Source organism: Artemia sp. Qi Xiang Cuo, chromosome 18 (assembly GCF_049724085.1).
Source record: "Artemia sp. Qi Xiang Cuo chromosome 18, ASM4972408v1, whole genome shotgun sequence".
Taxonomy (NCBI): Eukaryota; Metazoa; Arthropoda; class Branchiopoda; order Anostraca; family Artemiidae; genus Artemia; species Artemia sp. Qi Xiang Cuo.
The window spans coordinates 14,964,377-14,989,462 of NC_142811.1; the positions used below are offsets into that span (position 1 = coordinate 14,964,377).

At 35.2% G+C, this 25,086-nt stretch overlaps 1 pseudogene; it reads left to right on the top strand.

The window, feature by feature from the left end:
* The first annotated feature begins 23,212 nt into the window (after nt 1–23,212).
* LOC148941237 (U5 spliceosomal RNA) lies at nt 23,213–23,330 on the top strand (annotated as a pseudogene).
* Nucleotides 23,331–25,086: the final 1,756 nt, after the last annotated feature.

Consider the following 25,086-nt stretch of genomic DNA (forward strand, 5'->3'; position numbering starts at 1 on the left):
CAGGTGGGTACTTGTATGATATAGCCCCTGCCTCTCAAGTTGTTCATTTATTGACAAATTATAGAACCGTTTTTTTTCGTTAGTTATTTCAGCTTAGCGTGAGACATGACAAAGAGAAATGACAGAATAGATGGGAATTATATAATTTGGGCTATATATCTGCACATTTGGGGGAGGGGGGGGGGGTAAATTATTTGGACAATATGAAGTTAGAAAACAATTCTTACTTCATAATAGGCAGAATAGTTGTACCTAACACATTAGGCATGCAGACTCGCTATGCTTTACCCCCACCCACCCCCAATATGCAAATATACAGCCCAAATTTGTTTCTATAGTATTATATTTTCATCATACTTATATTTCATTATGATTGAGCGTCAGAGAAATATATTAGAAGCATATTAGGTAGGGGCTATTTCATACAAATACCATCAGGGGCGTAATATTCCATGGGGAAGGGATAGGGGCAAGTGCCCACCATACCCCAGTTTTCCCCCTCCCCAAGCTGAAATTTAGTTTCTTCAAAAATGTTGTCAAAACTAAGATAAGCCTGTATAATTAAAGCATCTGCAAAAATGGGTTAGTTTTCTTTAGTATATCTTTGCCTTTATGGTACTAGGCTACATGGCTCATTTTTTAGTTTCCACCGTTATTTTCACTCAATTTAAGCAAATTGGCTCCAATTTTGCCCCTCCCCCGGGATTTTGACGAAATTACGGCACTGATAAGCATATATAATTTGTGCTGTAGGTTTGCACATTAGGGGAACTAAGGGGTAAAGTGAAGCAGTCGGCATTTATGAAAGACAAAACTAAGCATGCTAGAATGTTTTAAAGCAGTTACCAAAATTCTAAAATGAATCCTTATGGGGAGTTGAATCACTAAATATTTAGCAAAAGATATTTTATACAAATTGTCAATGGGGAAAAAAGCATCTCTTTAGCATGAAGATAACAAGAAAAAGAGAAAAAGGTTATGGGTTTAGTTACAAATCTTCAATGCTGAAAATGAAAATAAGATCAAATAAAATATTTTTAATAGAAGCAGCTTCAACAGCAAAATCAATTTCAGTCATTTCTAGAAGGAAGTGTGCAAACTAGTGCGTCTATTATATTCAAATTTTCTGTGGTTTCCCTGCATTGTCCCAAAAGAAAATCAGGTTTTCCAAAATCTCCCCGAAATTTAGATATCTTAAATATGCAAACATTAAAATGAAATACAAATATTTCATTTTCGTTACTGCTAATTTTTTGAGAAATTTCGAAGAGCCCAATTTTGTTTTTGGATATTTTAGAAAACTCCAGAAAATTACAGGAAAATGGAAATACTGATGGGAAGCTTTGATCTACCGCTTCAACCGAACCTTACATTTTTTTTTTAGATTTACTGAACTTGAACTTCATGCACCCATGTTGAACTCAAACTCTGAGTCAACCTGAACCTTAGGTCAAAGTACGAAGAGCTATACTTAATCTTTCTAAATTCTTTTTACTGAAGAAAAGTTGAATCTCCTGGCGTCCGGCATTTCCTTATCGAATTAAGTCTCAAGTGGTTTATGTTTTGAACTGGACTTAATTTAATTAATAGAGAATAACTGCCAATCCTTTTGTTTTACTAATATCCCCAACCAAAAGTGATCATACCAAAGCGACCCAACCAGCAGGGCCGTATGGGTGGGGGGATGGGAAGCATCTAGTCCTGCCAACACTATGTGGATGCCTAGCCCGAAAATCATTCTTGGGGTATCCTCCCGGTAAATCCCCTTTGGCTTTAGGACAAACCAACAATTATGGGTATGACTTATCTCAATATTCCTAAACAATAAAACTTTTAAGTGAAATAATCTTCTCTCAAAATTTCCTGTTTGTTTTCAGTTACATATAACTGAAAAATAGTTATGAAGATATTTGCTGCTGTGGCATTAACAAATTTATGTATTGGTAGGGACTTAATGTATGAATGCGTCTTTTTATATCCATTATCCCAAAGAACAAATTCCTTCGTAATTTGTCAAGTTCAAAGTGAGGCTTCGACTCCCTAAACCCTCCCTGTAGCTGTGACTGATTACTGAATCAATTCATTCCGTTTCTTTTTCCCCACCTTCAACATTATAAAGGCTAGAGATTTACCTTTGGCCTTGGAATTAAGTGTTTTAACCAAAAGATTGTTTAATTTCTTCTTTCAGAATGGAGGAGGGGGGAGGGGATCTGGGATACCAAGTGGGCTGATCACACGTTGCTAAATATACTAGACTATTAAGTTTCAAAGATTAGACGAATCGCCCTGGATTTGTAGGATGCTAGGGGATGAGTGGGACAGATCTAGTTAACCAGCATTCACATGCTTGTCCAGATGTGTATCTAGAAAGCCATCCAGATCTAGATTTGGAAGTTCAGCTAGACTCGATTTGGGGCTGTAATTCGTCAAAAATTCAAGCACAAATGATGAATGCTGTGACAAAAGAACATAAGGTAATAAATATATTTCAAAAAATTGTTATCACCAAACTCGAATGATGGAATTGAAATTTTGATGTCAATAAATAAAAACGGAAAAAAAGTTATAGAAAGCCCGACAAATAAAAAACTGGCTAAAGAAAGCCAAAGTTAAAAATGTCAGATTGAAAATCCATTCATTAGTTATTGTTTAAACTGGTAAAAAAAAGGGGTAAAGAATGCGGCATTGGATTTTTACAATTCCTGCAGGTGGTGCTGGTCTCCGTTTCATGGCCCTTGATGTAACTCAGTTAACCTAAAATTTAAACTGAGTTTGGTCATAGTGTGTTGAAAAAACAATAAATAAAACACAATAAAAAAATAAGCACAAAAAAAAAATATAAAAAAGGAAGAAAAAGACAAGCGGACAAATACGAAACATGGGCAGCGCCTGTACGAAGAAGAAGAAGAAAACTAGTGGCGTGTTTTTGTGGGGTGTTTTGGAAACTAGTGGAGTGTTTTGCAGAGCCTGTAGCAAGTAACAAGAAAAAGGAAACTAGTGGGGTGTTTTCGAAACTAGTGGGGTGTTTTGCAGAGCCTGTGCCAAGTAATGAGAATGAACGAAACTAATGGGTATTTTTTCCATAATGTAGGGGCAGAGCCTTTTTCATATCTGGAGGTACAGCAACGAACAAGAGACAAGGTAGGAGCAGACTGAGAAACGGAGTGAGGAGGGTAGAATCTGGGGGTAAGTGTCTTTTTGTGTTCTGTGCAAGGGTTTGTCCTTTTTTTTTCTTTTTTTTTTATTTTTTTTTAATGGAGGCACAACATAACTCTCCTGCACCCAAATTTTTCTGGGACTTTACCTTCTTTTGACAAAGTATTTGCAAGGCTATTTTCTGAATAGATTCAATATTATCTGACTTTTTCTAGAAATGCCAGGGTGCCAAGCTGGACAAGCATGTTCGAGATGGGGGCAGACAAAAGAAGCATGCGAATAAGAAGAATAGGAAGGGGGTGAGCAATATTATTTAGAAGCTTAAGGAGGGAATTAGATGCATTAGCCTTATAAATAATATTTTTAATACGAATACCCCGCTTTAAATTAGATAAGATTGTGACGTCAAGTAATTCAAAGGATGACATGGGAATTTTAAGGAGGACTAACATTAAGAAAATAAGACTAACATTTAATGTCATTATTGACATTTAATGTCAATTTATTTTCTAACATTAAGAAAATAAGAAAATAAAACGGGGATTTGAAAAAACAAATTGACATTATTATGGATTTAGAAGGGAGTATTCTCATGTCCAAGGTCGAGATATCTTGCACAGTTTTAATGAGGATGCTCATAGGGCTGCTCATCAAGTTTCAACAACCGAAAGGTCATCGACAAATTTTCATCTGCCAGGAAATATCTTCCGGGAAGATAAGTCTGCCAACCAAGATTAGAATATTAGAAGCTATAGTGATGACAGTGGTCAAGTATGGTTCTGAATCATGGGTGCTCCGAATAATGGAGGAAGATTTGCTAGATGTTTTCCAGAGAAATTACCTACGGATTGTTTTTGATACCCAACTGACTGACCGTATTTCAAATAGTATGCCGTGCAAAAAGTGAGGTTGAATCTCGCTTTCTAGGGTTATAACAAGACAGATGTTGAGATGACTAGGACACGTTTTGCCAAAGATGTCGTTGGGGTGGTAGGATATCGTAATGAAAAATTTGAGGGAAATGAGAGCTTCCTGGGAGGGTGTAACGATGGAGGCTTTGAATAGGTTGGAAAAGAGGAGAAGTGTGCGTAGCTGTATTGCCATCAGGCGACCTGGTTCTGCAGTGAGCTATTACCAGTTAGTAGTAGTAGTAGGAAATTCCTTAGCCAGGCTGTTAATAATGACTGAGAAAAGGAGGGGAGTACTACATTCAAGACAGGGACCGAATTGAAATAATGCTTCAGGTATTTAACTAGTTGTAATCTATTTGATAAAAATGAGGCAAATGATTTCATCAGGAAAGAATTAGTATTAAATTCTCTAACAAGATTTTCAACTGTGATGACAGAATCTTTATATGAATAAACATGGAATGCAGCTAAAGAATACCTCTGGAAGATAGAAATTCCAGAAGCTCTTATAAATAAAATGTGTTCACCAATGACTGTCATGTTAGGGCTGGTGTTGAAGCCATACAGAACTACAGAAACTTGAAGTTATTGAATTTCTGGAAGTAATATGGTTACGCATTTAGTCCCACTAATGCAAGGTTATTGGTAAAGCCTTAGAATCTCATTCAAAGCTCCGTCTTGCTGACAGAAAATATCTTTACTGGAAGAATGAAAGAACAAATTCCAGAAGCACTGATTAATATACAACGCATCTATGGTACATAATTTCTAAGAATACTTCTACTGGGCTAATGTAAAATTCTATTTATACCGATGTCTTTGCCTGATTCGCTTGATAATGCCAATTTCTATTGGTTTAAAGTTAGCTGTTATGTGTTCTTCATTGATTTGTTCAAGAAATCGAGTATCAATAAAAGTAAACTAATTATTTGTTTTTATTTTCGTTCTGCGAAAACAGATAGCATAACATTCCAACCAATTTGTATTGTTTAGTATTAAATATAATTTATATTAATATTAAATTGTTATTGTTTCTAACGTTGGCTTCTAACGTTGATGTTAGAGTAAGCATTTTTAAAGTTGGCTTTTGATTTCATACACCATCTATAAAATTAATTTACGTTACCAGTTATATGCTAGATTTCTCTGTTAATACTTGTAATCAACCAAATGAAATCAACCACTTAGCCAGTTCAAAACCAGATTTTCTATGCTGTCTAAAAACAGTTCTCTCGCATTTCAAAGAGTGATCAGCTTTGTTTTATGTCCTTGTAACACCAAATGAACACAAGTCATAAGGAATTAATCCTTAAGGATGCAACACATACTAAAAAACGATAAAAAACTAGAACAAAAAAAAACCGAAAGAAATTCCCATCTCCTAAGTAAAAACGACTGTTTTTAAGCAAAATCCAATGTGGAGATGGAAACACAACTCAAATCCAAAAAACCTGATGCTTATTATTGCATAAGCCCGTAAAATTAAGAAAATATATATAAATAAAATATTTAAGTCTCAACTAACAGTAAGATTTTTAATAAATACTGGGAAACATGTAGTATCAACAAAAATACAAGGTTGTGTATACAGAATAACTTTCTCTTGTAAAAATTTCATATTGGAACAAAACAAAAAAATTTAGACACGAGAATCCAACAACAGAAACAGCAACACTCCGTAAAGTAAAAAATACCGGAAACATTCGATTCCTGATTCACAGAGTATTTTTTGGAGCTTTGCACCATAATAAAATGTTTCATAAAATAAGAATAATTTAAAGTTGTGTTGGACGGTTATTAAGAATTAGAGAGATCAACAATTGTCTATAAGGGTTTTAATAGAGTTCCAGGTGAAGAATATTATAGATTAAATTCTTTTGTTGTTTATTTTTTTTTACTTCCTTTTACCTTCAATTTACTTTTAAGTTTTTATAATTTTTATAATATTAATTTAATTTAATATTTTCATTTTAGATGCCTCTGTTACTGTTGAGAAAATCTATAAGGCCAATTTATACAGGCCTTTATCAGATAAAAAAAACACTGAATGAATTGCCTATTGGAAAGCATTCTCTTTGCTATGTTTAAAGTTATCTTGCATTTTATTGGTCGATCAGCTTTACGCTATGTCCTTAAAACACTATGCGAAAATAGAGCTTAAAAAATTTACCTTTGATGAGAACAGCGATAGCTTGGATGGATTCCTCACTTGTATCAGTAGCTATGAAAAATTAAACAAGAAAAGTACGCTTGACTAATGAAAAGAAAGCTTGGTTTTTCTAAAACAAAGATGCCTTCTTTAATTTTATGCACTGCCTTAGTTCTTGCTAATACAGTAATTTCAACAACGCATCTGCATTATATAAACGAATCATAGGCAGCGCGATAGCGCTGCCTAAGTAACGAACGGTGTGGGCACAATGTATTATTTTTTTTTCTCCATACCCGGGCACTTGGTATCGAAGGATTTGTCGTACAAAACTTCGAAAAGGGCTCATTCAATTGGAAATTGGAGTGGCTAGTGCCCTCTTTGATAGTCGAAAGTGATTGGAGGGCAAGGGCAACTAGCCAACCCTGCCCCCCCCCCCCCCACGCTCATCATTCCACCAAACACATCCAATCAAAATTTTAAGATAGACATTTTGTTCAGTGTAATTGATTTCCATATAGAAAATATGTTTTTGAGGAGAACACTCCCCCACAACCCTCGGGGCAAGGGTTTTAAGTTATGCCCTGAGGGCATATAAGGATGTTGGCACAATGTATCATTTATTTTTTTTTTTTTCCGTTATAGCAGGGCACTTCATATTCATGAAGTTATCGTAAAAACTTCAAAAAGGGCACATTCAATTTGAAATTGGAACGAATTGTACCATTTCTCATATTAAAAAATGATGGTAGGGCGACTAACATCCCATCCACGCCCATCATTTCCCGAAACACATCCAATCCAAATTTTGAGATAGCCATTTTGTTCAGCGTAGTTGATTTCCAGATAGAAATTATGTTTTTGGGGAGAACACTCCCCCATAGCTTTCAGGGCAACGGTTGTAAGTTATGCCCTGGGGGCATATAAGTTTTTTATAGAAGGCGTTGTCGTAGAAACTTCAAAAAAGGCTCATTCGATTGGAATTTCAAAGGGCTAGTGCCCTTTTTATAGTTGAAAGTGATTGGAGGACAACTAGCCCCCCACGCCCATCATTCCCCCAAACACATCCAATCAAAATTTTGAGATAGCCATTTTGTTCAGCGTAGTTGATTTCCAGATAGAAAATATGTTTTTGAGGATCACATTCCCCCACAACCCTCGGGGCAAGGGTTGTAAGTTATACCCTGGGGGCATATAAGGCTTTTACTGAACGCGTCGTTGTAGAAACTTCAAAAATGACTCATTCGATTCGAAATTGAAATGGCTAGTTCCCTTTTTAATAGTCGAAAGTGGTTGGAAGGCAACTAACACCCTTTCCACGCCCACCATTTCCCCAAATACATCCAATAAAAATTTTGAAATAGCCAATTTGTCCCTCGACGTTCAAAGTTCAGGAAATTATACCTTTGAGCAGGACACTCCCTCCACAGTCTTCAGGGCAAGGGTTATAAGTTATGCCCTGGGGGCATATGAGGTTTTTATTGAAATCTTTGTCGTAGAAACTTGAAAAAGGGCTCATTCGATTAGAAATTCAAAGGGCTAGTACCCTTTTTAATAGTCGAAAGTGATATGAGGGCAACTAACCTCCTCCCCTCTCACGCTCACCTTTTTCCCAAACACATAGAATCAAAATTTTTAGAATGCCATTTTATTCAACGTAGTTGAAAGTTTTGGAAATTAGGTCTTTAAGAAGGACAACCCCTCCCCCCCCATAGCCCTCAGGGCAAGGGTTGCAAGTTATGCCCTGGGGCATTTAAATTTTTTTATTGAAAGCGTTGTCGTAGAAACTTAAAAAGGGCTCATTCAATTGGAAATTGAAAGGGCTAGTTCCTTTTTTAATAGTTGAAAGTGATTGGATAGCGACTAATGCTCCTCTCACGTCCATTATTTTCCAAAACACATCCAATCAAAATTTTGAGATAGCCATTTTGTTGAACGTAGTTGAAAGTTCTGGAAATTTGGTCTTAGAGGATGACAAACACCCTAACAGACCTTTCGTTCCATTTTGTTCAACGTAGTTGAACTTTCTGGAAATTAGGTCTTTTAGGATGATAACTCCATCAGAGCCCTCAGTGCAAGGGTTGTAAGTTATGCCCTGGGGCCATTTAACATTGATATAGAAAGTTGTTGTATAAATCGTAGGCAGCGCGGTCGCGCTGCCTAAGTAAAGAACGGGGACACTCGAGAACGAGACAAGAAAGGGGGACTAAGTAAAGAGAAGGACACTCCCCCACAACCCTCAGGGCGAGGGTTTTAAGTTATGCCCTGGGGGGCATATAAGAACGATGTTGGCACAATGTATTATTTACTAATTTTTCCCTTTAGAGCAGGGCACTTCGTATCGAAGTAGTTGTCATAGAAACTTCGAAAAAGGCTCATTCAATTGGAAATTGGAGTGATCTGTGCCCTTTTTAATAGTCGAGAGTGATTGGAAGGTGACTAACACCCCTTTCACGCCCAACATTTCCTGAAACACATCCAATCAAAATTTTGAGATTGCTATTTTATTCAACGTAGTTTTAAGTTCTGGAAATTAGGCCTTTGAGGATGACAACCCCCTACAGCCCTCAGGGCAAGGGTTGTAAATTATGCCCAGGGGGCATATAAGTTTTTATATGACGCGTTTTCGAAAAATTCAAAAAGGGCTCATTCGATTGGAAATTGAAATGGCTAGTGCCCTTTTTAATGGTCGAAAATGATTGGAAAGCAACTAACACCCCTTCTACGCCCACCATTTCCCCAAACACATCCAATAAAGATTTTGAGATGGCCATTTTGTTCCACTCAGTTCAAAGTTCAGGAAATTATACCTTTGATCAGGACACTCCCCCCACAGTCTTAAGGGCAAGAGTTATAAGCTGTTCCCTTGGGGCATATAAAGTTTGTATTGAAATCTTTGTCGTAGAAACTTGAAAAAGGACTCAATCGATTGGAAATTGAAAGGTGTAGTGCCCTTTTAAATAGTCAAAAGTGATTGAAGGGCAACGAACCCTCTTCTCATCCCCACCATTTCCCCAAACACATCCAATCGATATTTTAGATAGTAATTTTATTCAACGTAGTTGAAAGTTTTGGAAATTAGGTCGTTAAGGATGAAAACCCCTCCCTCCCGCTACAGCCCTAAGGGCAAGGGTTGTAGATTATGCCCTGGGGGCATATAAGGTTTTTATTGAAAGCGTAGAAACTTCAAAAGGGATCATTCAATTGGAAATTGAAAGGGCTAGTGCCTTTTTTAATAGTTGAAAGTGATTGTAGAGCGACTAACGCCCATCTCACGCCCACCATTTTCCCAAACCCATCCAATAAAAATTTTGAGATATCCATTTTGTTCAACGTAGTTGAAAGTTCTTGAAATTAGGTCTTATGGGATGATAACCCCTTCAGAGCCCTCAGTGCAAGGGCTGTAAGTTATGCCCCGGGGGCATATAAAGTTTATATAGAAAGCTGTTACAGAAATTTCAAAAAGGGCTAAACTACCACAAATCAGCATCGATAAATAAATGAAACCCAAAACGAACAGAAATTACAATAAATAACCGATTCAAACGCAAAACAAGCAGAAATTAACACAAGTTGGGTGCAAAACCCTTATGCCTTCCCAAGGCCAGAACAAAATTTGCACTTTACTGAAAAAATACAAATAAATATGCATTGTCAGTTTAATATACATATACTGATATTTAGTATTAAAATGATTATATTATTTGATTTATTAAAGTTATAAAAGTAAAAACATTTATATTTTTCAGTAAAGTGTAAATTCTGTTCTGACCTAGGGAAGGCATAGGGGTTTTGCGCCCAACTTATGTTGATTTCTGCTCGTTTTGAGTTTGACTCGGTTATTTCTTGTAATTTCTGTTCGTTTTGGGTTTCATTTATTTATCGATGCTGATTTGTGGTCGTTTCACGCTTGGTAGAATATTTGTGCTCATTTTTTGTTTAATGGAGTTCTTTACTTTTCTTTGAAAAACTTATTTTGTGGAAAAACTTTTTCTAATTAATTACATTAAAACTAAGTTAATTATCTGTCAGTTGTCATCCTTCAAATTCAATATTTCTCAACATATTGGAAATAAGAAAAAGGCAAAACTAAATTTAGTCTTTGTTTTTTCGGTTTTGCCATATATCTACTTCGCCTCAATATTACAATCCCTTTCTATTTGTAATGACAATAAAATAAAAAATAAATATGGATAAATGGAAAGCAGGTCGTCCGCGGTTGGGGTGGGAGGATGTCGTAAAGAAAGATTTGAGGGAAATGGGAACTTGTTGGGAGGGTGGATAGAGGGGAGCTTTGAATAGATTAGGATGGGGGAGAAGCGTGCCTAGTTGTGCTGGCCTTAGGCGGCCTGATGCTGCGGTGTGTTGTTATTAGTCAACAAAAAAACTCTCAGCGCCATCTAGCTTTTTGTGACAGTGGCATTTTTTCATGTCTAATAATACGAATAATTAATTTAATTACTGCAATTGATATAAATATGGTAGTAATAAGTGTCTGGTCGCAGTTCCTGACAAAAAAAGCGATTACAAAGCTTGAAAAACGCAAAGAGTAGCCAAATGCTAGATGGTGCTACTAGTCTTTTGTCGACAATAACGCCAGTTTCCAGTCTTATAAGTTTCCCATTCCCTTCGGGCTATACTAACAAAATTCTGAATACTGCTGCTTGGAATCTGGATGGCCTTATCAAAAGGCAAAAATAACTAAATTAAACAGTTAAAACCTAATAGAAAATAACATAAAAAGACAGAAAAAATAAACCCACATAAAAAGATGAAATAACGAAAGAATATCATAGTTGGGAAAGTAATTTTTTTTTTTATACAGAATTCATTACTTTGATGCAAAAACAAAGTAATTTCAGACCAAACTGCTGTAACTCAATAAGCCCTATTTGTTGTAACCCTATTTCTTATTGATCGACTGCGTGGATCAATAAGAAATAGGAAAATATAATAGAAAGTCATCATTTAGGTCTCACCTAACAGGGTCTTTACTAAATACTGGAAATGATGTAACACCATGATACAAATAAAGTTGTGTAAATAGGAGTGTAACAGGATCTTACAGGGGTGGATCTAGAGCGATATCTTGGGGGATAGTCATTGTGACAAGGGCGTCAATAATCTAAATCTTGGGGGGGGGGGGCAATGAGACAAGGGTGCCAATACTTGTTCGAATTGACAGATTTATTTTCAAAAAAGAATCAAAACAGAGAAAAAGGAATGTGGGCACTGGAAAACACCACGGTGGATGGAGCCCCCCCCCCCCCTGGAGCCACCAGTGGGATCTTATTCTTGCAGAAAATTTTATGTTTTCAAAACACGCACCCAAAATAAGATCCAACAACATAAAATAGTGACAGATTCCTTACTAAAATTTAAAAAAGAACAGAAACCTTGGACTAGTAGTTGCGGAGCATTTATTTGACCTTACAATGTTTACTTTACAATGTTTCATCAAAATTACTTTACAATGTTTCATCAAATAAAAATAGTTGATAATTGTCTTGTAATGGACAAAGTTTCAAAGAAATCATAGAAACCAAAACAATTGTCTATGAGCATATTGATGCAAACAGAGATGATGAACATTAAAGATTTATTCCTTGTTTTTATATCCTTTCTTTTAATTCCTTGTACCTTCCTTTTACTTTAACTTGACACGCTATCTATAATATTATCAATGCTAATTCAGAGAACATCTAAAGATCAATTTTTGGTTAGCATTTTCAAACCAATCACTGAATGAATCAGCCAATTGAAAAGCCCGTTTCTCTTAGCTGTCTTAAAATAGCACATTGTAACACAGTGTGCGACAATTGGCAAGGGATAAACCTCTTTGCAAGGGATTTGCAAAGATTGCCAATTGAGGCAATCCCTTGCCTCAATTGGCAAGGGATACTCTCTGTAACTGGGAAGCTGGCACATCTAAGACAATCTTATCATGGATTTCCTCCTCTGTTACTCCAAGTGTTTAAGTTGGTAATAATCAGCAGAAGTCAGCAAATATCTCTGGAATTAGTTACAAGTATGTCTGGATCATCCAATAATATTTGTAGACCAATGTCCTTTTTAGTTAGTTCAAAGTATAAATTTTTTTTTTCTTTTTTTGCCAACTTTTCTTTTCTATTTAAAATAAAAAATAAGATCCCCTACCTCGTAGCCAGATACAAATCAGAATTGGAATAAAATCGAAAATAAATATAGGGAGAATAGTATTTAAAATGCCCCCAGGGGTGTCATCTACGGGGGGCTGGCTGGGGCTATAGCCCCACCCTGATTATAGGAGGGACCCCAATTCAACCGTCATATTTTCTGCCAATTTGATTGGAACTGTGAAAAAAAAACTGAGTAAAAAATTTTTTTAATTTAAAACAAACCCATTTTTGGTACAGTACTTCACTGTTCTTCACAACAATGTATAGTGGGCGTTATTCCCAAACATATTTATTTAAGATTCGTATTTCGTATATTGCAACACATTTTTATTGCCTTGTTGTTACAGCCACCGAGACTAACTTTCATTTCAATCAAGTAATTGACTCAGGATCCGTAATAAAATGATACATGTCGGTTACATGATTCTGGAGTAGTGGTCCCCTCTACATGGCTTTATCCTGGGGGGGGAGGGGTTAGGCTAGAACTCCCCCCCCCCCAAAAAAAGAAAAAAAATTGTTGTATGACTCGTAAAAACGTAACTAAAATGAATTAATAAATTCTTTATGTGTTTTTTTAATTTTGTTTTGTGTAACCCCTGCCCCCGGAAAATAATCCTTGTTTAAAACACCCTCCGGGAAAAAAAGTCCTGGATACAGTCCTGTCCCTCTATATGTATATATTATCTTCTCTATTAAAACAAGAAGGGTGTTTTAAATAAGAAGGTAAATTTTGAAAATAGGTATAATGAAATTTTTGATGGAAGTGGTGGGCCTTGTGGTTATTATAGGTTGCAGTTTGAAGATTCTAAATATTTATTTGTAAACCAAATGCAGATGATATGTAGTAATGTTTCGGGCAGATATAATGTGTTCCATTTGAATTGCCAAGGATTGAATTCAAGTTTAGATTTTATAAATGAAATTTCCAGTTTATCTCTTTTTCAGGTAATTGGACTGACTGAAACTTGGTTAAATGATTATAATTCGGAACTTTTACATATTTCAGGTTATAATCTTTACAGGAAAAATCGTCAACTTCGCCGACACGGGGGCCTGGCAGCGTATATACGTTCTGATATACGGGCTATTGTCCGAGAGGATATTTTAATATATAAAGAAATGGTTTTTGAGTCTTTTATTTTGCAGTTAGAGCTGTCTGGACGTTGTGGTTATGTTCTGATTGTATATAGGCCACCGTCAGGATCTCTTATTGAGTTTTATGAATTACTTGAAGAACAATTGGAAAAGATCCCACATCGAAGTTCTATTTTTATAATGGGAGATTTTAACATTGATCTATTGGATAATAGATCAAATACAGACCGATTTTTAAACTTGATGATTTCATTTGGTTATATCCCTGCTATTAATATTAGTACTCGTGTTACGAGGACGTCATCGAAATGTCTGGATGATATATTTTCAAATTATATGTCGGGTGGTCCAAGTGTTCTTATAAGTGATACTTCTGATCATTTTGGTGTATTTGCAAGTTACTCGGTATGCGTTCATAATAAAAATTCCACAAAGAAGATCAGTCTCAAGCTGAGGATGCTACTCGATAAAGATGCACTTCTGAAATATAGAAATGGGCTAGCCAATAAGGATTAGAATACAGAGTTTTCAATCTCTGCGGATATCGACTCTAAGTTCAGAGTCTTTTATCAAATAATTAAGCAATCCCTGGAAAAATGCTCTAAGAATATTAACAACAATAGAAGAGAACCTTCAAAGAAGCCTTGGATTACTCCAAGTTTATTGAGATCGATAAATAAGAAGAATAATTTTTATGAGAAAAGGGTACGACATCCCTGCGATATAAATGAGCGAATTTATAAGAGTTATCGTAATGCCCTAAACAGAATCCTGCGAAGAGCTAGACAAGACTATTATAAAATAGAATTTGAAAAAGCATCTGGAAATCCGTCGAAAACATGGAATCTGATAAGAAGCACTTTAGGACAATCATCTGCAGGAATCCCTCAGGAAATATTCCGTAAAGATGGAACCAGCCTTAAAAATCCAGAGGAAATTTGTGAAGAATTTGCTAACCATTTTTCGACAGTTGGAAGGAGAGTGAAAGAGTCGATTATAAGCAAACCAGGCGACCAGGCTTTTAAAAATTACCTTCATAAGGAGTTGGAAATATCTTTAAATCTACTCCCAGTTCAAGAATCTACATTGTTTATGGTATGAAAGGTACCGCTTCTGGCTCTGATATTGTTTCAATTAGAGTAATAAAAACACTTTGGGATGTGATTGCTCAAACTTTTGTTTCATTAATTAATCAGTGTCTAAAAGAGGGAGTGTTTCCGAGTTGTTTTAAATCAGCGAAAGTAATACCAATACATAAAGGAGGGAATACTGGTGATGTTAAAAATTATAGACCAATTTTAATTTTACCCATTATTTCTAGGATACTAGAAAAATTCTTTTCGGTTAGAATTTATCAATATCTGGAAGACCAGAGAATATTTACTCCTACACAATTTGGGTAAAATTGCCTACTGAGCAAGCAAGCATATATTTGACTAGCATTATTAATATGGCGCTGGATAATGGGTATAAAGTGGCAACTGTATTTTAGATATTGTAAAGGCTTTTGATATAGTCAGTCATGATATTCCGTTAATGAAGTGTGAAATTTATGGAATTAGGGGTTCAGCTCTTTCGTTTTTACGTTCTTTTTTGTCTTGTAGAAAACAATATGTTCAAATCGGTAATATGGGTTCCCATGAAAATTGTATTGAGTGTGGAGTTCCACAGGGTTCGGTACTTGGACCCTTATTATTTTTAATTTTTGTGAACGATCTTCCACAGTCTGTAGGTAAACTGGAAACAAGAATGAGTGGGATCGTCAAGAAGGATAGCACGGCTAAAGTCCCTTTGTTTGCTGATTATACTTCTTTAGTGGTGATCGCAAAGTCAGAGAGATTGCTCCTAGAGAGTGTACGAGAATCGCTAAATGAGGTTTCAAGATGGCTGAGAGTGAATCAGCTAAAGGTGAACCCCTCTAAGAGTTATTTTCTCATTTTTTTAAGGGTATCGAATTATTATCCATGGATACAGTATATAGCATATGAAGATGGTATGATTTCTTGTCAATAGGCAGTGAAGTATCTTGACATTATTATAGATGAGACTCTCAGTTTTCAACTCTATATTGAAACTTTATCCTGGACTCTATCACGTAATTTGGGGATGATTCGTAAACTTAAAAATATGTTTCCAACTAGTATACTTAGGCTTCTCTATTTTTCGTTAATCCATCCCTATATTTTGTATTGTTCTTCTGTATACATGGGTACATTTTCTTCAATTGTTAGTCCTGTGCGAATTATCCAAAACAAGTCTATTAGAGTATTATCAGGAAAATCAGAAAGAGAATCGGTTCGAGAAGTCTATAGGGATTTTATGATACTGCCAGCGGCGGGTCTTCATCATTTTTATATATTAGTATTTATGTATAGATACAATATGAAGCAGCTGCCAGAGTGCTTTAATGGTTGGTTTTACAGCCGATGGAATATACATAACCAAAATACTAGGGGTAAAAATGATTATTATACTTGACCTATAGTGTCTGCCAGGTCCACGTTTTCTTTTGTTATAAAGGGTGTAAATTTATGGAATAATTTGGATAATGATATGAAGAAACTAGAAAATGTTAGTGGTTTTAAAGCAAAATTGAAAGAAAAATTATTAAGTAAGTATGAATTCTAATTTTGTTTGTTTTGGAGGTGACTTGATTTCATTTGATTTAAATTAAGTTGTAATTGTTTGTTGGTTTGTGAGTGCGGCCCCACAACATGAATATGGTATGTAATTGCTGTCCCTGTTCTATTATTATTATTCTTTATTTATTTTTTTCTTTCTTTTCTTTTCTCTCTTTTTATCTTTCTTTCTTATTATAGTGAATTTGAATGATGTTACATGTATGTATTATTTTTTTTGTTACCTGTTTCACCCCACGTCAACCATTTGATTTTGGGTGAATCATATTGATTTTTGTATTTAAACTTTTTTTTTTGTTAATTAAATATATCACTATACTATATTTTTTTGAGTCTGTTTGTGAATCTGTTCTGACTCATTTCTGAGTCGTGTGTGACTGAGGGCTTCTCTATTCCTGGACTTTGCAAATAAAACACCATTTTTTACGACGGCGGACTTTTTGCGTACCTAGCAGCCATAGACGTATTAATGTTAATAGACACCAGACCATGTGGGATTTCGCAAGTTCTTTGTGCTTTTTGTTCTTTGCCTCCAGTCAACACGTTAAATTTGAAATTTGGTTTCATTCAAAATGGTTATTTCATGAATTTTGTTTATGGAATTGTCTTGAAATTTAGCGTCTTGAATTTTGAAAAAAATCAAAGTGGGAATTTCCGACCATTAGTTTTTTTTAGGTTTCAGGAAAGGTAAGAATGACAAGAAAATATATTGTATAAAAGGGCAATTCAAAGAAGCATTACAAATCTTGAAGGACGGTACTTAATCTCACACACCAAAGATCATAACAAAACGAAAATATGAAAATGGATAGGATTTGTTAATAAGAGAGTTAAAAAGAAATTTTACCAACAGTAAAAGACCAAATATTTCGATTTCACAAACAAAAGGCTTTATCGAAAGGAGGGGGTTTAGCTTGAACCAACTTATAAAAATGGTGAGAAAAACATAACAAATGAGAGCTATACAAGAAAAACCTGAGCAATGAAAGAACAACTCAGACCTATCAATTGATGTTAATTCAAGAAAACCTATGATAGGGCGAGGAGAATTTATAGTTCAACATACAGAAGGAGGTGAAAATTTGTTGTTTTTTAATTTTTCTGTGAAAATACCAAACCAGTGTCATTAGCGGCCACTTATAAGTAAGGTAAGCCTGTATTATAGAAATTGCACTACATGCAATTTACATTAACTGCCATGCTCATACCTTGACTTGGGTTATTTCATTCAGAACTTGAGATAAATGGCATCTTTCATCGCTACTCTTCAAGAAATATACTGTTTTATTGTGAATAGCAAGAGACGCTACCAACTGTTTGTTTATGCTTAAAAAGCCACCGGCATAACTGTTCTTCAGCTGGAGAAACCATCTACTACAGATGGACATACTAAAATTTATTGGTGAGCTAAGTACTGAATAGATACAACTGTATTTTGGCTGCTTTATCAATTACGAGAACATCTAGTGACGGGGAATTGGCAGCTCAGGCCCACGAACTTACAGCCAGACTTCATACATTTGAATTTTGTATTTATACTCCATCTAGCGGAAAAAAATTTTGTGCCACAAACTTTTTCTAAGCAGCTGCGGGAGATAGACCTAGTTTTCTCTTGAGCTACTGGTCTTATTGCAGGTACGCGAGATAAAATTATAGACATGCAAACTGACGATGGTTTTGATGAAATCTTTCATAAAGCAAAAGAATTTTCTTGTGAGTTCAGTATCAGTGAAGACCTTTTGCAGAATTTTGATTCTTCGTGTATAAGACCAAAGCATGAACAGCAAGTAGCTTCCTGCTTATGTGATTTTGTAACAATGTGGACTTTAAAAAAAAGCAATCTTGCTGAAGTGAGATGGGATCATTTTCTCGTGACAGACAGATTGGGCTCCAAGTTTGAAAGCTGCTTCATGAATGTTTCATGAATTTTCATGAAAGCTGCTTCAATCTCTGAGATAGAGGTTGACTCGGCGCACTTTGTCAATACTAGCCGACTAGCTAGTGTAGCAGCATAATAAAAACACTTATACTGACACAACTCTGTCGGCCTTGTAAATGGATCACGTGAGAAGATATATAGACTCATTAAACAATAAGCCAAAAGATTTCTTTGAACTTCGCGATTGTCTGAAGGCAATATGCAAATCTTCATTCGTCTGTCTATCACAATGACTAGTAATGAGAGATTCTTTTCTACACTAAGCCTGATTAAAATCTATTTAAGATCAACAGTGACAGAAGGCTCAGTGGTCTGATGTTGATATTTAGTGAAAAGGCTCTTTTGAAATTGTTGAATTTCAATGCTATGATGATATTTTTGGAAAAATGAGATCTTGACCGTTCCCAGTGTTGCAATCATAGATTTGTAATTTTAAATAGATACCCGATCTCGTATGAAACCGCTTGCTAAATCTGAGCGCATCGGAAAACAGTCTTTGGTGGCAAAAACAACTGGGTACGTAGACATGGTAGGGCTGTGGTGATAATCTTCTTTGAAAAAGGCATTGGCGACAGTAGTAATTTTCACAGTAAAGGAAATACACAGACTTTAATAAAAATATTTTAGGAGAATGGTAAACCTTCATTCACAGAAGGAGGAGGGGGTAGTCTGCATGTTTTTTTTTCTGATAAATCACTTTTATATTGCTAAACATTGACCTTATTACTATGTATCTTTGGTATATAATTAAATTTTAAAAAAAAAAACAAGTTTTTTCAACTGAAATTAAGAAGAAACATCAAAACTTAAAACGAACAGAAATCATTACTTACATAAAGGGGGTTGCTCCTGCCTCAATATCTCTTTCTTTACGCTAAATTTTTACTTTCTTATAACTTTTGAAAAGGGATAATATTCTAACTAAACGGCCCTTGTATTTTAGTAGTTTTGGAACTTGTTAAGGATCCGGTAAGTACGCGAACAGTGAAGTTTTGTTAATGCTAATGAAATAAAACGAAAAAAGATGAAAATATAATAGTTTATAAACAAATTTGGGCTATATATTTGCACATGAGGGGGGTGGGGGTAAAGCGTAGCATATATTAAATATGTAACCTAAGCTAACCCAACCTAAGTTTCTTTTTCTTACCCCTTCAACCCCAAAAAATTAAAGCTTAAATCTTTGTCACGAAGTGAGCAACACCTCACAAGGCAGAGAAAACCTGTTTTTCATGTAACTCTCGGTCTTTAACACGTGTACTGGAGGCAAAGAAGAAAAAGCGCAAGGAACTCGCAAAATCCCATGCGGTGTGGTGTCTATTTAATAATACGTCTATGGTTGCAATAAAACTGTAAATTACTTTCCAACTTAAGTTCTCTCTGTATTCATTAAACACTTTTAAATTGCTTCTTACTATTATTAGTCGATTTTCGGAGAGACCTGTGGTAACCACGGTGAAGAAAAATTGATTTTCAACAACTCTGAGCCAGACAGTTTAGGGGCCCACAGAGGTTGCTTAGCCCATCCCTTAGCTCAAAATGAAATGACGCCACTGAATGCCCCCCCCCCTCTTAAATAGCTTATTTTTCCTTCTCAGCTTGTAAGCATTTTCCAAATTTTCCAAGATTTTCGAAATTTCAGTTAAAGTATTGTGATACAGTAAATAAATCGTCAAGAAGCATGAGTTTACAACACAAAAGGGCTAAATTTTACAAGAAACGCAAACTCTTGTTTAGCGCAAAAACAACTGTTTAGCTGTTTGAGGCCAGGGATTTTTTTCTTAAATTAAAGCATTAAAGCAATGAAAAGTTACAATTATAGCAAAAGCAATTACGTTATGTTAAGACCCCCAAAAAATACACCAGAGTGCCTAGTTCGGAAACTAGGTACTCTGGTTATGAGTAGTTTCGTATCCAAACTAGGTACTAGGTACTCTGGTGTACTTTTTTTTTTATTAGAACCGTTACCGTAGACTGGCTTGAAATCAAATCCTTTATGTCTTAGGGATCGTCTCGTTACCATTGTACTACGCCAACTGTTATTGAAAATGATATGATCAAACAGATCATGATTTCGAAAACAAAATGATGGGTGACGTCATAATCACAGGTTACAAACATCATGGTTGCAGGGGTAGCTGCAACCTAGTAAAGAACGAACCACAGCCCTTAGTAACAATAAAAATTGTTGCAAAGAATAAACTCCTGTCAATAGTAACTGAAATATTAAATAGAATGCAGTTTTCAACAAAAACGACACGGCCATAGTAACCAAAAGCCCATCTTTAAGGACTTTTTTTCATTTTCTATTGCTCTTCCAGGGTTCAAACCTTAGGGGGCTTTGATAAGTTTATGCTCAAATTCTACTATCTATGCTTGAAGGCCACCTTTTCTTTAATTAAATAAAAATAAAACAAGTTTTTTCAACTGAAAGTAAGGAGCAACATCAAAACTTAAAACGAACAGAAATTATTACGTATTTAAAGGGGGCTGTCCCCTCCTCAACACCTCGCTCTTTACGCTAAAGTTTTTTTATTGTTTAGAAAAATAGAGTTGTGAGAAAGTCAAACTTTAGCGTAAAGAGCGAGGCATTGAGGAGGGGACAGCCCCCTTCATATACGGAATAGTTTCTGTTCGTTTTAAGTTTTAATGTCGCTCCTTACTTTCAGTTTAAAAAACTTGTTTTTTTATATTTAATTTTTTAACGTTTTTGAATTAATGCAGGTTTTGATTTTGGCTCACCGTACATGAATAATTAAAACAAATTTTGCATATTATATTTGGTTAAATGGCTTTCTCGAAACTTGTTTAATTTTATTTACGAACGTTTTTATTAGTAATAAATATACGTAACTTAGAATTAACTTACGTAACGAACTTCTATATTCATAAAATTTTAACATGTATATTAGGGGGTTCGCCCCCTAGTCAATACCCTGCTCTTTAAACTATAGTTCGAATTTTTTTTCCAGTTCTTTAAAAATGACCTCTTAATCACAATCAGTTGATCAGTTGAAAAACTTGTTTTCTTTTATTTAATTCCTGATCTTTTTCTTCAATAATGCTGGGAAATCCGGCGCCCCCTTCCTAGCAATGTCCCTTCCCCCCTGAAAACTTCCTTCATGGAAAGATCCTTCCATATAGCCCCCGACCCTCTCCTTCCCCCACCTACCAGAAAAAATCTCCTCTGAAAAAGTCTGTATACTTCCCAACAACCAATACTATATGTTAACATTGAGTAAAGCTCATAACTTTCAACCCACCCCCTGGGGACTTTGGGGGATCAAGTCATTCTAAAAGACATTTTTATCGTATTTTAGACCATGTAGAACAAAATGGCTATCTCAAAATTTTGATCGGGTGAATTTGGGAAAAAAATGAGCGTGGGAGGGGGCCTAGTTGCCCTCCATTTTTTTTGGTCACTTAAAAAGGGCACTAGAACTTTTTGTTTCCGTTCCAATGAGCTCACCCACGCTTTTCTAGGACCACTGGGTCGATACGATCACCCCTGGGAAAAAAGAAAAAACAAAACAAAAAAACAAATGCACACTCATATGTGGAACTTTCTTCTAGAAAAAAATCGAAAATTCCACATTTTTGTATATAGGAGTTTGAAACCTCTACAGTAGGGTTCTCTTATACGTTGAATATGGTTGTGTGATTTTCATTAAGGTTCTATAGCTTTTAGGGGTCTTTCCCCCTTTTTTCGAAAATCAGCCAAATTTTCTCAGGCACGTAACTTTTGATGGGTAAGCTTAAACTTAATGAAACTTATATATTTGAAATCAGCATAAAAATCTGATTCTTTTGATGTATCTACTGGTATCAAAATCCCATTTTTTAGAGTTTCAGTTACTATTGAGCCGGGTCGCTCCTTAGTTCGTTACCACGAACTGTTTGATACAGTCTTCTGGGCTACATTCAAAGAGGATTGGAAACTATAGTTTCCCATACTCTTTGGCTACGTTGTTAGTAACAAGATAGAAATACAGAATTAATCAAGTAAATGTAATAATGAAAAGGATAAATACTAATAAAATTAAACTAATTAATCATTTATCTGATAAAGTCTCACTGCTTCGTGTGTGTTTATTTTCGTTTCGTGATTAAAAATTCAGCTTTTGGGTCCATATTTGAAGCAAACTTAATGATTTAACAATACAACTTACATTGTTACCAAGTAGCATATATGAATACCACTGGCTTTAATTAGAGGAGGGGGATTTTTTCTACAAGATGTTTTTCCTGTAGTCCCCCTCTTAGATTAAAAAAAATCTTTTCACGGTATTATCATTAAGAAGAGGCTTGTTTTTTCCGTATGTTTGTTAAAGAAATTGAAAAGACAATGAAATACCCCTCTCTGGACTATGAAGAATACCTTTACTCCCCCCCTCCAGGGCCGTGTCCATTGTTTTGGAGAAAGGAGCACAAAAAAAGTTAAAACAAAAATTGAAATTTGTTTAAATTCATTGCGTTACGTTTTAACGAGTCGGACACAAATATCGGAGTAGGGAGGCACTGTATCCGGTCTCGCACCCTGAATTCCATAAATTGAAGATCTTGATCAGTACCAGTGGTAGCAACTGGCGGTGTGACAAATTTTATTGCAAATTAGCGTGTTTTCTTCGATAAATTTGGGACAATTCTGTCGAAGTTTTGATTGGAAAATTTTCCGTTTACCATTAAAATTTGAAATAAACTTTAATATAATGTGAAATATTTTTTTCTTTTTGGCAAAGCCTAAAAACAAAATATTAAGTTTATTAAATGTTATCTGAGTGCTTCAACCGAATTTAAATTTGCCACAAACTATTTTAAGTGTATTCTAATAAAATATTTGACAATCACTTTCCATTATCGCTTCTCGGCCTTTTGGCTAAGATCGAAGTGTTGTTTTTAAGAAATCATAATTACCCGGCTAGAAAGCTTTATTAATCAAAAAGGATGCGCTCGAAGGCGAGGCTTTCCCTTTGGACTTTGGCTGACCCATGTGATTAACCCATGCATTGCTGCTCATTGTATATGTTTTCTCATCATATGATTTTTTGCCCGTATTTAATTGATTGAACATTAAATTCCTTGTTGATTTCAAACCTTGCTGAAAAACCGATAAGGATTTACCAGGATTTATTTTTAACTACTCAAGTCAACTCTAACAATTTTCATAGATCTGGCCTCTCCTCACATCGAATTAATCTTTCGCCTTTTACTAATGATTACCGTGGGGAGGGGCACTTGATGAGTCTTAACACATTTTTTGAAAACCGAAAGGCAGATTAGCCTATAAAAATCCAGCTTTTGTGTCCATATTTGGAGCAAATTTGATAATATCACAGTAAAACTTGTATTATCACCAAGTACCATATATGAATATCAGTAGCTTCAATTGGGGGGAGGGGGTATATTCCTACGAGATTTTTTTCTGCATTCCTACTCTCAGACGGAAGAAAATCTTCTCGTGCTATTATTATTATTATTGTTATTATTATTATTATTATTATTATTTGAAAAAGGGCTTGTTTTTTTTTGTTTTTGTTTTTTCGTATTTTTTTCAAAGAAGTTGAAAAAAAAACGAATTTTTCCTCCTTGGATTATGAAGAATACTCTTTTTCCCCACTCCCTCTCCAGGAACGTTTCCAGAATTTGTTTTGGAGGGGGAAATAAAAAAGTTATTAAAAAGCACCAAAAATTTGTTTAAATGCATTGCGTTACGTTTTAACGTATCAGAGAAAAATATCGGGGGCGGGGGGAGCGGGCACAGGATATGGGCTAGGCCCTCTAATTTCCATGAATTGATGCTATTGATAAATACTAGTAGTGTCAACTGACGGATTGGGCATTTTCTCTGCAAGATTTGTTTGCATTGTAAGCCCCAGATTTAAAAAAAAATATATCTTTTCGTGGCATTTTCAAGAATTGAATAGTTTGAATGAATATTAAAATTGAAAAGACAACAAATTTAGCCTCCCTGGATTCTGAAAAGTGCTTTTTATTTATTCTTTTTCGTTTCCCTCTTTGGGAGAAGAACAGCTAAAAAGAACATGGGAGGGGACTGGTTACCTTTTGACCACTTTTCATTCCTCTTTTATTATAATCCGTAATATCCAGACAAATAAAATTTCCTTTTTTGTCTTTTAGTTGTTTTCAATTCGTTTCAAAAATTTTCTGAAGCCTGTCTACAGTAACAGTTCTAATACAAAAATAGTACACCAAAGTACTTAGTACCTAGTTCGGACACTAGGTACCGGACACTAGGACACTAGGTACTAGGTCTGGTTATGAGTAGTTCCGTATCCGAACTAGGTACTAGCTACTCTGGTGTACTTTTTGTATTTAGAACCGTTACCGTAGACAGGTTCGAAATCAAATCCTTTATTTCTTAGGGATCGTCTCGTTACCGTTGTACTACGCCAACTGTTATTGCAAATAATATTATCAAACACATCATGATTTCACAAACAAAATGATGCATGACGTCACAAAAAACAGGTTACAAACATCATGGTTGCAGGGGTAGCTGCAACCTAGTAAAGAACGAACCACAGCCCTGAGCACAGTTTATAGAATTAGCAGTATGATCATTCCCTATCTCACCCATTATAAAAACCCGGACCGAGGTGCAAGTGCTCCGAAGAACGTAAAAACATAAGCGGCATTATATCTTTTTACGGGTAGACAAGTCAGATTTCTCTTGAACGCGAAACTCGGCTTCAACGTTGGAACACTAATTTTGAAGAAACTAATTTTAAATTAATTTATTCCAATACATACATGAAAATCGGCAATTAGTAGTGCAATGTTATTATTAGATGTTTTTAGGAATTAAAAATAGGTTTCGAAGTCTCAAGTTGGTTTCAAAGGCATTTTGAGAAAGTCTCTGCCAAAATACGTGTTCCAGGGTAATTGGACCGCTGATGGTAGATCAAATGAGAGGAGCTGTTTGTACGCACCATATATATATATATATATATATATATATATATATATATATATATATATATATATATATATATATATATATATATATATATATATATAT